This window comes from Mesocricetus auratus, unplaced genomic scaffold (assembly GCF_017639785.1).
Source record: "Mesocricetus auratus isolate SY011 unplaced genomic scaffold, BCM_Maur_2.0 Super-Scaffold_100004, whole genome shotgun sequence".
Lineage (NCBI taxonomy): Eukaryota > Metazoa > Chordata > Mammalia > Rodentia > Cricetidae > Mesocricetus > Mesocricetus auratus.
In genome coordinates this window covers 23,454,543-23,466,618 of record NW_024429189.1, presented here as the reverse complement: position 1 = coordinate 23,466,618, position 12,076 = coordinate 23,454,543, and the positions used below count along the sequence as shown (strand labels likewise).

The 12,076-nt window shown below is 41.6% G+C and overlaps 1 pseudogene; it reads left to right on the top strand.

The window, feature by feature from the left end:
- The first annotated feature begins 7,338 nt into the window (after nucleotides 1-7,338).
- LOC101824339 lies at nucleotides 7,339-8,777 on the top strand (annotated as a pseudogene).
- Nucleotides 8,778-12,076: the final 3,299 nt, after the last annotated feature.

Here is a 12,076-nt window from a genome sequence, read left to right as displayed (position 1 = left end):
ACAAAAAAAAAAAAAAAAACAAGGAAAAAAACAAGGAAATCTTGAAATTCATAGGCAAATAGATGGAACTAGAAGAAACCATCCTGAGTGAGGTAAACCAGACAGAGAAAGAAGAACATGGTACTTACTCATAAGTTGATATTAAATATAGTGCAATGGATAACCAGGCTTCATTCCACAACCCCAGAGAAGCTAGGAAACAAGGCAGGCCCTAAGAGAGACATACATGGACCTCACAAGAATGGGGAAAGAACAAGATCTCCTGGGTAAATTTGGAGGACAGGGGAGGAGGAGAGTGGTAGGAGAATGAAGAAGAGAGAAGTAAAGGAAGAAGGAGAACATGAGTGATCACGAAGGTCAAGTGTGGGGAAGAACAGAGAAGGAGAACAAGGAGAAGGAGCTAATATTGGACTTAACAAGAAATTTGGCACTAGGGAAATCTCCAGGGATTGACAAGGATGACCCAAACTAATACTCTAAGCAATAGTGGAGAGGCTACCTTAAATTTCCTTTCCCTACAATGAGATTGATGACTACCTTAAATGTCATCCTAGCACCTTCATCCAGTAGCTAATGGAAACAGAAGCAGAGATTCACAGCCAAGCCCTGTGCTGAACTCCTGGAACTCAGTTGTAGAGAGTGAGGAGTGATGAGCAAAGGGTCAAGACCATGCTGGGGAAACACAGAAAGAGCTGACCTGAGCAAGTGGGAGCTCAAGGGCCCAAGCCTGACAGATGGGAAACAGCATAAGACCAAACCAGGCTCCCGAATGTGGGGGTCAGCTGGGGAGCCTGGACAGTCTATGGGACCTCTGGCAGTGGAACCAGTATTTATCCGTAGTACATGAATAGGCTTTGGGAGCTCATTCCTTATGGAGGAATACTCTGTAAGTCTAGATATGGGGGTGACTAGGTCCTGCCCCAAATGATGTGACAGACTTTGATGATCCCCCATGGGAGGCTTCACCCTCTCTGAGAAGTGGATGGAGGTGTTGGTGGGGAAATGGGAGGATGGGAGGGTAAGGGAACTGGGATTGGTAGGTAAAATAAGATTATTTTTAATTTAAATAAAAATAAACTAGCCTGTGGAAAAAAGAAAAAAATAAAGAACTCAAGAGACGAGATATAGAGAAAATGAATCACACAATCAAGCATGGGGTATGGATCTAACAGAGAGTTCTCAATAGAGGAAAATCAAAAGGCTGAGAAACACATAAAGCCTTAGTTAGCAGGGAAACGGAAATCAAATCTACTTCGAGATTTCATCTTGTACCTCTCAGGATGGCTAAGATCAATAACACGAGTGATAGTTCGTGTCATTGAGGATGACGAGCAAGGGGAACACTGTTTCATTGCTGTTGGGATTGCAAACTTATGTAGCCACTATTTAAATCAATATTGTGTTTCCTCAGAAAACTAAAAAAAAGAAAGAAAAAGATCTACCTGAAGACCCAGCTATACCACTTTCTGGCATATGCCCAAAAGATGTTCCATCCCACCACAAGGACACTTGCTCAACTAACTGTATTAGACATGTTTATGATAGCCAGAAACTGAAAATAACCTGTATTGCCCTCAACTGAAGAATGGATAAAGAAAAGGTGGCACATTTACACAACCGAATATTATTCAGCTGTTAAAAATAATAACATCATCAAATATGAAGTCACATAGATAGACCTACAAAAAAATCATGCTGAGTGAGGTAACTCATAACCAGAAAGACAAAAATGGTTACACTTACTTATGTGATATTTTGCTACACTCAAAAATCAGTGCCTAGTCTAATCATCATTATAGAAACTTCTGATGTCAGGTGATGGTAGCAAATTCAGAGAGTCATAGTCGGTGGAGAGAGACCCAAATTGTAGATCTCTATTGGGACCCTCCACTTGGAGCTTAGGGAACCCTGCAGAAGAGAGGGAATAAGGATTGTAAGAGTCAGGGATTGAGGACACCAGGAGAACACAGCCCACAAAACAAACTAAGTAGGACTCATAGTGGTTCACAGAGACTGTAGTGGAAACAAAGGAGCCCTTACAGGCTTTTGCTAGGTCCTCTGCATATGTGTAATGTTTGATAGCTGCTTGGTGTTTTTCTGGGACTCCTAATAGTGGAATTGGGTATGTCTCTTACTCTTTTGACTGATCTTGGGAACCTGTTCAGCCTACTGGGTTGTCTTGTCCAGACTTAATATGCAGGTTTATGCCTTGTCTTATATCTTCTTATGTCATATTCAGTTTATATCCCTTGGATGTCTGTTCTTTTCTGAAGGGATCTACGAGAGGGGGGATGCGGGATGGTAAGGACTGGGAAGAATGTGGGGGAAGGAATACAAGTTGGGATGTATTGAATGTAATAATTAAAATAAAAAAACTTTAAAGAATAAAAAATACTCAGAAATTCTAATTCCTTCCTACTTCCCTTATTGGACATTGGCATTATTTGTGAATATTGTGTGCACTTCCAGGCAGAGGCTGGAGGTAATTACATTTGGGAACTAACTGAGAAATTCTTCCGTAAATACTAAATAACATTTGCTTTCTATAGGGTTGGTGTTTTCTAAGTGGATCCAAGTTATTGAAGCTTCATCAGGTTTCAAGATGTATTAAATAATCATTAATTGTTATCTGGGTGCAAACAGTGTATAAGTGAATGTCAGGGTAAATAAAATAGTTGTAAAAATGATAACAGAATAAATTCTGAAGAGGGAAATGAATAGTTCTCCTGGTACTAGAAATAATGACATTAATCAGGTGTTAATAGCTTGAGAGAATCATTGAGGCAAAAATAAATGTGTGCTGTAATGGTGTTTCACACCACTACTCACCATTCCCCAAAGATGAATGCTTAATGATGCTCCCTGGTACCCAAGTTAAATATTTTAATTGGTGATATGATGTGATTCTCAAGCAGAAAAAATTAATTTAATTGCACTGTTTCTAGCATTTAACTAGAAATATTGCTTTCCCCCATGAAGCAATGAAGAGTTCATGCATAATGGTTGTGGGAAAGGCCACAATATAGATACAATGACCCTGAAAACTGTTGTGGAAATAGGCTGGGGGCAATGTAGAACATGAAGAAAGCATCTACATAACTTGCACTAACAATTGACATAACAAGTTTTATTCTGTTGCTTCCACTCATCGAATGTGGTGTTATGTATTGTCTGTGTCAATGTTGAACTGCACTCAGAATCTCTGTAAAATGGCATCTCACTCCTTAAATAGATGCATTGAACATTCTGCCTGCCTGGGATATGTACACATTCTAAGCATGGAGAAACATTGCTATCAGATTTCATCAAGAGCTGCTGACTTTACTGACACTGTTGTCAAGTGATTTCTAAGGCAAACTTTCAAATTTTGAAGGACAGGGGTGGTTGAAGGTGGTGATTAATGGTTTCTTGTCACATATTTCCAGCCACTTTCTTTTTCTTCTTTTTCCCATCACTGGTGTTGGATTCCAGGAGCCCATTGCTTATGGTGGGATGCCATGCTTAGTCTATTTTTTATTTTTTATTTAAATTTAAAGGTTGCTTCACATGTCAATCCCAGGTCCCTCTTCCTTTCCCTCCCCTACTCCCATGCCCTCCCACCAACCCCCCAAAACATCCTCCTTTCCCAGGAAGGGTGAGGTATTCCAAGGGGTGTTCATAGTCTGTCATTTCATCGAGAACAGGGCCTATAAGTTCCCCCAAGAGTCCAGGTTGAGAGTGCATCTCTCATTGTGGGATGGGCACCCAAATCCATTCGTATGCCAGAGATAAATACTGATCTACTACCCAAGGCCCCAGATATTGCCTAGGCATCCTCACTGACACCCATATTCAGGGGGGGCTTGGTCAGTCCCATTCTGGATTCCCAACCATTAATCTGGGATTCAAGAGCTACCCCTTGTTCAGGTCAGCTGTTTCTGGAGGCTAAACCAGCCCAGTCTTAACCCCTTTGCTCATGAGTCCTCCATCTCTGTCACTGGGTTCCTTGAGTAAAGCTCAGTGTTTAGCTGTAGAAGTTGCCTCTGCTTCCATCAATCATTGCATGCAGTTTCTGTTTCCCAGACTCGCTGGCCATGGGATTATAGGCTGGCACTCCTCAGATCTTTGTCTAAAATACATATATGAAAGAGTGTATACCATGTTTGTCTTTTTGTGACTGGGTTACCTCACTCAGAATGGTTTCTTCTAGTGCCATCCATTTACCTGCAAATTTCAAGATTCCATTGTTTTCAGGACTATAGCTCTATAATAGAGCTTGAAGTCAGGAATGGTGATGCCTCCAGATGCTGCTTTGTTGAATAAGGTTGTTTTGGGTATCCTGGGTCTTTTGTTTTTTCATACAAAGTTGATAATTGTTTTTTCAAGGTCGGGGAAGAATTGTGTCTGTATTTTAATGGGTATTGCATTTAATCTGTAGGTTGATGTTGGCAGGATTGACATTTTTACTACATTAATCCTACTTATCCAATACTATGAGAGATCTTTCCATTTTCTGATGTCTTCTTGAATTTCTTTATTTAAAGACTCAAAGTTCTTGTGATACAGGTCTTTCACTTGTTTGGTTAGCATTACCCCAAGGAATTTGATATTGTTTGTGGCAATTGTAAAGGGTGATGTTACTCTGATTTCTTTCTCAGCCTTTTTATTGTTGTATATAGTAGAGCTACTGATTTTCTTGAGTTGATCTTGTATCCTGTAACTTTCCTGAAAGTGTTTATCAGCTGAAGGAGTTCCCTGGCAGGAGGGAGAACTGTTATTGGTATGTGAAATGAAATTCAAATAAAAAACAAATATAAATGAAAACACAGAAGCTCCCAAAGGCGTCAAGACATTTACCATTGAGGATATAGGGATACCAGAAAATTCAGCTACTCCTAATAGATTAAATGTGATGGAAACTTCAAAAGACATTTAAATGATCAAATTCAAAGCCTGCACAATCACATTGTATCCAAAGGGGTTGTGAGTCACTCCAAAACATTGGTTATTTGTGAGGCTTTAAAAAGGCAGAGATATCTCTCACTGTTCTTACAGTTCATCTCATTCAATTACTACTGGTAATAAAATGCACTACCTTCAAAGACTAAAGTTTGAAAATTATAGCAAATTTCATTATTGTAGTACAACTTATAAATCCCTTCAATATATCAAAAAGTGGTTAAGATTTTTTTATTTAAATTAGAAAAAAACTTGCTTCACATGTCAATTCCAGCTCCCTCTCCTTCCCCTCCTCCCCTACTGCCCCTATCAATTCCCCATTGCCCCACCCAATACCCACTCCATTCCCCAGGAAGGGTGAGGTCCTCCATGGGGAATCTACAGAGTCTGTCATTTCATCCAGAGCAGGGTCTAGGCCCTCTCCCATATGTCCAGGCTGAGAGAGCATCCCTCAGTGTGAGATGGGCACCCAATGTCCATTTGTATGCCAAGGATAAATACTGATCTACTACCCAAGACCCCACAGATTATCTAGAACACCTCATTGACACCGCATTTAGGGGTTCTAGATCAATCCAATACTGGCCTCTCGCAATCAGTCTGGGGTACAAGAGCTCCCCTTATTCAGGTCAGCTGTCTTTGTGAGTTTCACAAGCCTGATCTTTACTCCTTTGCTCATGACTCCTCCCTCTCTGTCACTGCATACAAGGAGTTCAGTTCAGTGTTTAACTGTGGGTTTATGCCTCTGCTTCCATCAGTCACTGAATGAGGGTTCTAGGATGGCATATAAGGTAGTTATCAATCTCATTATAGGGGAAGGGCATTTAAGTTAGCCTCTCCACTATTGCTTAGTTTGCCAGATGGTGTTATCCTTGTAGATCTCCAGAAGTCTCACTAGTGCCAGGAGGAAGATTGTTGTGGTTTCATACAGCCCAGAAAGAATTTATAAAGATCTTTCCTCAAACCTATAATTACTCCCTCTATTATGGTATTTTTCATCCTGCTCTCCTCTATTCTTCCCCTGACTCAACCTTCCTGCTCCCCCATGTCCTCCTCTCCCCTCCTCTTCTCCCCCTCTCTTTTTTCCAACTCCCTCTCCCTTCCTGCCCATGCTCCCAATCTTCCCAGGAGATCTTGTCTCATTCCCCTTCTCTGGGGTACCAACAATCTCTCTCTTAGGGTCCTTCCTGCATCCCAGACTCTCTGGAAGTGGGATTGTATGATGACACTCCCCTGATCCATGCCTGAAATCCATATATGAGTGAGTACATGCCATGTTTGTCTTTTTGTGACTGGGTTACCTAATTCAATATGGTTTCTTCTAGTGCCATCCATTTGCTTGCAAATTTCAAGATTCCATTGTTTTTTTTTTTCGTGCTGAGTAGTACTCCACTGTGTAAATGTACCACATTTTCTGTATCCACTCTTCAGTTGAGGGGCATCTAGGTTTATTCCAGGTTTTGGCTATTACAAATAATGCTGCCATGAACATAGTGGATCAGGTGTCCTTGTTGTATAAATGTGCATCTTTTGTGTATATGCCTAAGAATGGAATTGCTGAGTCTTGTGGTAGACTGATTCCTGTTTTCCTGAGGAATCTACATACTGATTTCCAAATTGGGTGTATGATTTTGCACTCCTACCAGCAGTGGAGGAGTTTTTCCCTCTCTCCATATCCTCTCCAGCTTAAACTGTCATTGGTGTTTTTGATTGTAGCCATTCTGACAGGAGTGAGATGGTATCCCAGATTTGTTTTGATTTGCATTTGTCTGATGGGTAATGATGTTGAGCACTTTATTAAGTGTCTCTCAGAGAAAAATTCCTTAAAGCAGTAGAAGAAAAAAACAAACCAAAAAAATGAAAAAAATGGATAATGATCTCTCAAATCACTTGAAACGTAACAATTATCCATAACAGTATCTTCTGTACTTAAAAAGGTGATTCTAGAACAAAGAGTAGGCTATAATATTTTTCTGTTTATTTTTTATTATCATACACATCACATTATACTGACCAAATAGATTTAAAAAACTCAGTCTTTTAGTCTGCATGGCATATCCTCTAATCATTTGAGAACTAATTATATCATGGACGAAATCTTTGACAAATCTCTAAAGAATATTATCTGTTGTATTTGAAAACAAGTGTTCGTCTCTTTAGAATGGTAAAATGTTCACTTGCAATGCTGGTGCATATACATAAGCTAAGCAGGAAGTTGGAAAAAAGGTCTTTAGCTATTGATCTGGGAATCTGGCTAGCAGTCAAAGCTCCCAGATTGTCAATAAAATAAAAAGAAGGTTAAGATAAAGAAGCAGGAGAGGTCTCACGCCCTAAAAGCAGCTGCTCCTCTCGCTCTGGAACCTCAGTCTTCAACTCCCTGACTTCACTCCATACTTCACCATGTCCATCAGGGTGATTCAGAAGTCCTACAACGTGTCCACCTTTGGCCCCCGGGGCTTCAGCAGCCTCTGGTACACGAGTGCACCCAGTGCAAGCATCAGCTCTTCCAGCTTTTCCCCAGTGGGCAGCTGCAACAGCATCTGGGAAAGCCTGGGTACCATCATGTGTCTGGGCAGCTTCTGCGGGGCTAGTGTAGGGAGCATCACAGCAGTCACGTTGAACCAGAGCCTGCTGAACCACTTGAAGCACATCCAGGCTGTAAAAATCTAGGAGAAAGAGCAGATTAAAACCCTTAACAACAGGTTCACCTTCTCCATTGACACGGTGAGCCTCCTAGAGCAGAAGAACAAGATGCTGGAGACCAAATGGAGCCTGTTGTAGCAGCAGAAGACGACGAGGAGCAACATGGATAACATGTTTGAGACCTATATCAACAACCTTCAATGGCAGCTGTCAGCGTTGGGCCAGGAGAAGCTGAAGCTGAAGGTGGGGCTTGGCAACATGCAGGGCCTGGTGGCAAACTTCAAGAATAAGTATGAAAATGAGGTCTACAAGTGTACAGAGATGGAAAATGAATTTGTCCTCATCCAGAAGGATGTGGACGAAGTATACATGAAGAAGGTAGAACTGGAGTCCCGACTGGATGGGCTGACTGATGAGATCAACTTCCTTAGGCAGATTCATGAAGAGGAGATCCGAGAACTGCAGTCTCAGATCTCAGACATGTCTGTGATGCTGTCTGTGGGCAACAGACATGGACATGGACAGCATCATTGCTGAGGTCAGTGCCCAGGATGAGGACATTGCCAACTGCAGCCAGGCTGAAGCTGAAAGCATGTACTAGATTAAGTTCGAGGAACTGAAGACCCTGGCTGGGAAGCATGGTTATGACTTGTACCATACAAAGACTGAGATCTCTGAGATGAACTGCAACATCAGCCACCTGCGGGCAGAGATCAACGGCCTCGAAAGCAACACTGGAAGCTGCCATTGCTAAAAATGAACAACATGGGGAAATGGCCACTAAGGATGCCAATGCCAAGCTGGCCCAGCTGGAGGCTGCCCTGCAGCAGGCCAAGCAGGACATGGACCAGCAGCTGCGCAATTACCAGTAGCTGATGAACTTCAAGCTGGTGCTTGACATCAAGATCGCCACCTACTGCAAGTTGCTGGAGGACAAGGAGAACAGGCTGGAGTCTGGAATGCAGAACTTGAGTATCCATACAAAGACCACCAGTGGCTACACCGGAGGGCTGAGCTCAGTCTATAGGGGACTTACCAGCCCTGGCTTTAGCTATGGCATGAGTTCCTTCCAGCCCAGCTTCAGCTCTGTCAGGGGCTTCAGCAGTTATAGTCGCAAGAAGGCTGTGGTTATGAAGAAGACTGAAATCCGAGATGGGAACCTGGTGTTGGAGTCCTCTGATATCCTGCCCAAGTGAACAACCACCGGAGCCATTGCCAACCGGTGCTCCTGCAGCTGCCCAGGAGAGACATCTGTATAGCAGAGTACAGAGAATAAGAAACCCACCGGAGAATCAAGCTTAGTCCTCTGGCGACCTTGGGAGGAATCTTCCATCTGATGTACCCCTCTGGATCCTGCCTCCCTCCCAAACGAAATTCAGTTGTATTTTCCAAAATAAAGCCTCAGCTGGCTCCAAAGAAGAGATGAAGAAGAAAAGGAAGAAGGAGGAGGAGAAGGAGGAGGAGGAGCAGAAGGAAGAGCAGGAGGAGGAGGAGGAGAGCCAATGAAGGAATGTTTACACCTTTAATTATCTAACTATGCCACATATATGCTGATAAACAAATCTGCTGCTGATCTCAACAAGACTTATGAAAGGCAAGTAGCATATGGTGCATATTAATGTCTGTCATGATTCTGAACATTTAAGATGATGTTTAGTTCCTAGGATAAAAACATGTAGTAACAATAATTGATGGCAAGGGCAATCACCAAAGGGATTAACTGGGGTCCAAGAAGGTGGAAGCTGTCTTAATCGTGTCTTTCCCTAGGCACTTGAAATTGAAGATATCAAATAAATTTACCAGCACAGAACTAGAAAACTATGTGGGAAAATAAGTTCAGAGATTTAATGAGAATGAAATATACATTTAAAAAAGGCAGTAAGGAAAGCATTTGCACCAACTGCCCCCTCATAGTCCAAGCATCCTTCGGTAAGAGCAATTTGTTCTTTGTGGGGGAAATAGAATTGAGTTGTGCTATCAGATTTTAAAACCAGTACCAGATGTACCACAGTGAAAACCACTGCAGATTAAGTCATTGTAAGTTCATAAGATGAGAAGGCTGACTAGCTCTATTACCTTTCTCCCAACCTAGGCAGCATTGTAGGAAGCAGGCCCCATTCTACTGGGTGACTTTTTTAGAGTCCAGTGTTCTGTATGGCACAGTAAAGCCAACCATTTAGTAAATACTAAAGACACCTGTTCATGTTTTCTTTCCATCATTACAATAAACTCTGTGACCCAAAGAAACTTGAGAGGTAATGTTTTATTTGACTTATACTTCCACATCACAGTTTATCACTGAGGGAAGTCTGGACAGCAACTCAAGATTGGAACCTAGATACAGGAACTGGAGCAGAAGCTATAGAGGAACACTAACTGGATTGTTCTTCACAGCCTGCTCAGCCAGGTTTCTTATATATCCCAGGACCACCTGTCCAGGAGTGGCACTGGACACAGTGCTTTGGATCACTCTACATTAGTTGGTAATTAAGAAGATGATTCCACAGACTTGCATACATGCAATATGATGGGGCATTCTTTCTGTTCAGGTTTCTCATCCCGGATTACTCTAGCTAGTGTCAGGTTGACAAAAATGTAATCAGAACTCTATCATGCATAGACAATGAGTACAGAAAGAACCCTTAGATTCTTTTAAGACTGAACAAGTCCTTGAAGTTATGGGGATTGGGTGATACCCAGCTTACCGCTAATCAAATAACTATCACTAACACTTAACCCCAACCTTGGGCTGCAGAGCTTATCAGCCAACTGTGCATAAATGCAGGTATAGATCAGCCTTGGCACCATTAAAAGCAGTCTGCATGGAGGTGAGAAAGACTCATACTTCACCTGAAACACCACTAGCTGAAGCATAGGCCTTGGTACCATCAAAACTATTCAGGCCCTTGAGACTGTAAGAGTTAGGCGCAATCCAGCTTAGAATCAGCCAGAGTTGCCATGGCACAGGACTGTCTTTACCAACTGTGTCTCAAACCCAGGTAACATAGATTGATATGAGACCTCAGAAATTATTGGCATCCCATAGAAACTTAGGTCATGGTCCTAACTCAGAATTGTGCTAATTTTTGTAGTTTATAGAAGCTGGGGTATAGCTTAGTTGGTAGAGTGCATCCCTAACATAAAAATCTCTCAGGTTTGATAGCTAATACCACATAAATCAGGTATGTAGGCAATTGTTTACAATTCTAGCACTTGGAATGTAAAGATAGGAGTAGCAGGAGTTCAAGGTCACCCTAAGCTACAGAATGAGTTCAAATCCATCCTGGGGTACAAGACAACAAGTCTCAAAAAATTTAAATAAATGAAAAACAGAATTAGCTGTAGTATGAATTAATATAAACCTAGACACAAAAATTGTGTTTTAAGCTGAAAATCAGAAAAGCAAAGCAGCCAAGTCACCACAAAGCTCTTACCTCTACCAAGGTTGGAGAGATCCTGTCCTCAATGTGGCTGGAGACTAATTGCCCATGAACAAACACCAACTCTGAGACCCTGCTCCTGTCTTATATACCTCTCTAGTGCTGGGATTAAAGGCATGAGCTCTGTTTCTCTTTTAGTCTGATTCACTCTCATGTAGCCCTGAGTGGCATTGAACTCACAGATATTCATTGGCCTCTATCTCATGAGTCCTGGGATTAAAGTTATGTGCTACCACTGCCTGACCTCTACGGCTGTAGCTATCTTTGCATTCTGATCTCCAGATTTATTAGAACATAAGCAATATATCACCACAATTAGCTTGTTATCATCAGAAGATAATTTATATACTTTTTGATAGCTACAAAACAAAGGATCTGTAATACAGAAATCAAAAATAGTAAGAAGAAACTCACAGTGCACTGATAACATGGTAAATCAGATAATTATCAAGATAAACTATGAAGGGAAAATATTTGTAACAGAACTGTAGAAGATTGTGGTAATATATTGGTCATGATTTACTAAAGCCATTGCAGATCAAAATACCAAAGCATCCATACCAGTTAGCCATAGAAGCCAGACACACACCTTTAATCTCAGAACTAAAGATTGAAAGGTAAATAGGTCTCTGTTAGTTCAAGGCCACATGAACAATACAGAATTGATCCAGTCCTAAAAGAAACATCTCACACAAAGGTGATCTCAACACTTGGGATCGCATGCCTTTAATCCCAGCACTAGAGAGGTAGAGACAAGAGGATATTACTGGGTGGAGAAAGGAGGAGAGCCTTCTGCTTCTGAGGATTTCTGGAGACAGGATTGCCATTTCAGGTGGGTAGAGGTAAGATCTGCTGGCTTGGCTGTTTTTCTTCTCTGATCTTCAGCTTGAAGCTTGAAATCCAGTTTCTGTCTCTGGGGTTTCTGTGTGTGTGTGTGTGTGTGTGTGTGTGTGTGTGTGTGTGTGTGTGTGTTATAGAAGATATTGTTAGTGGCTTTACTACAACCATAACTAACACTAAATTCAATTCATTTAAATAAATAAATGTTGCTAGTA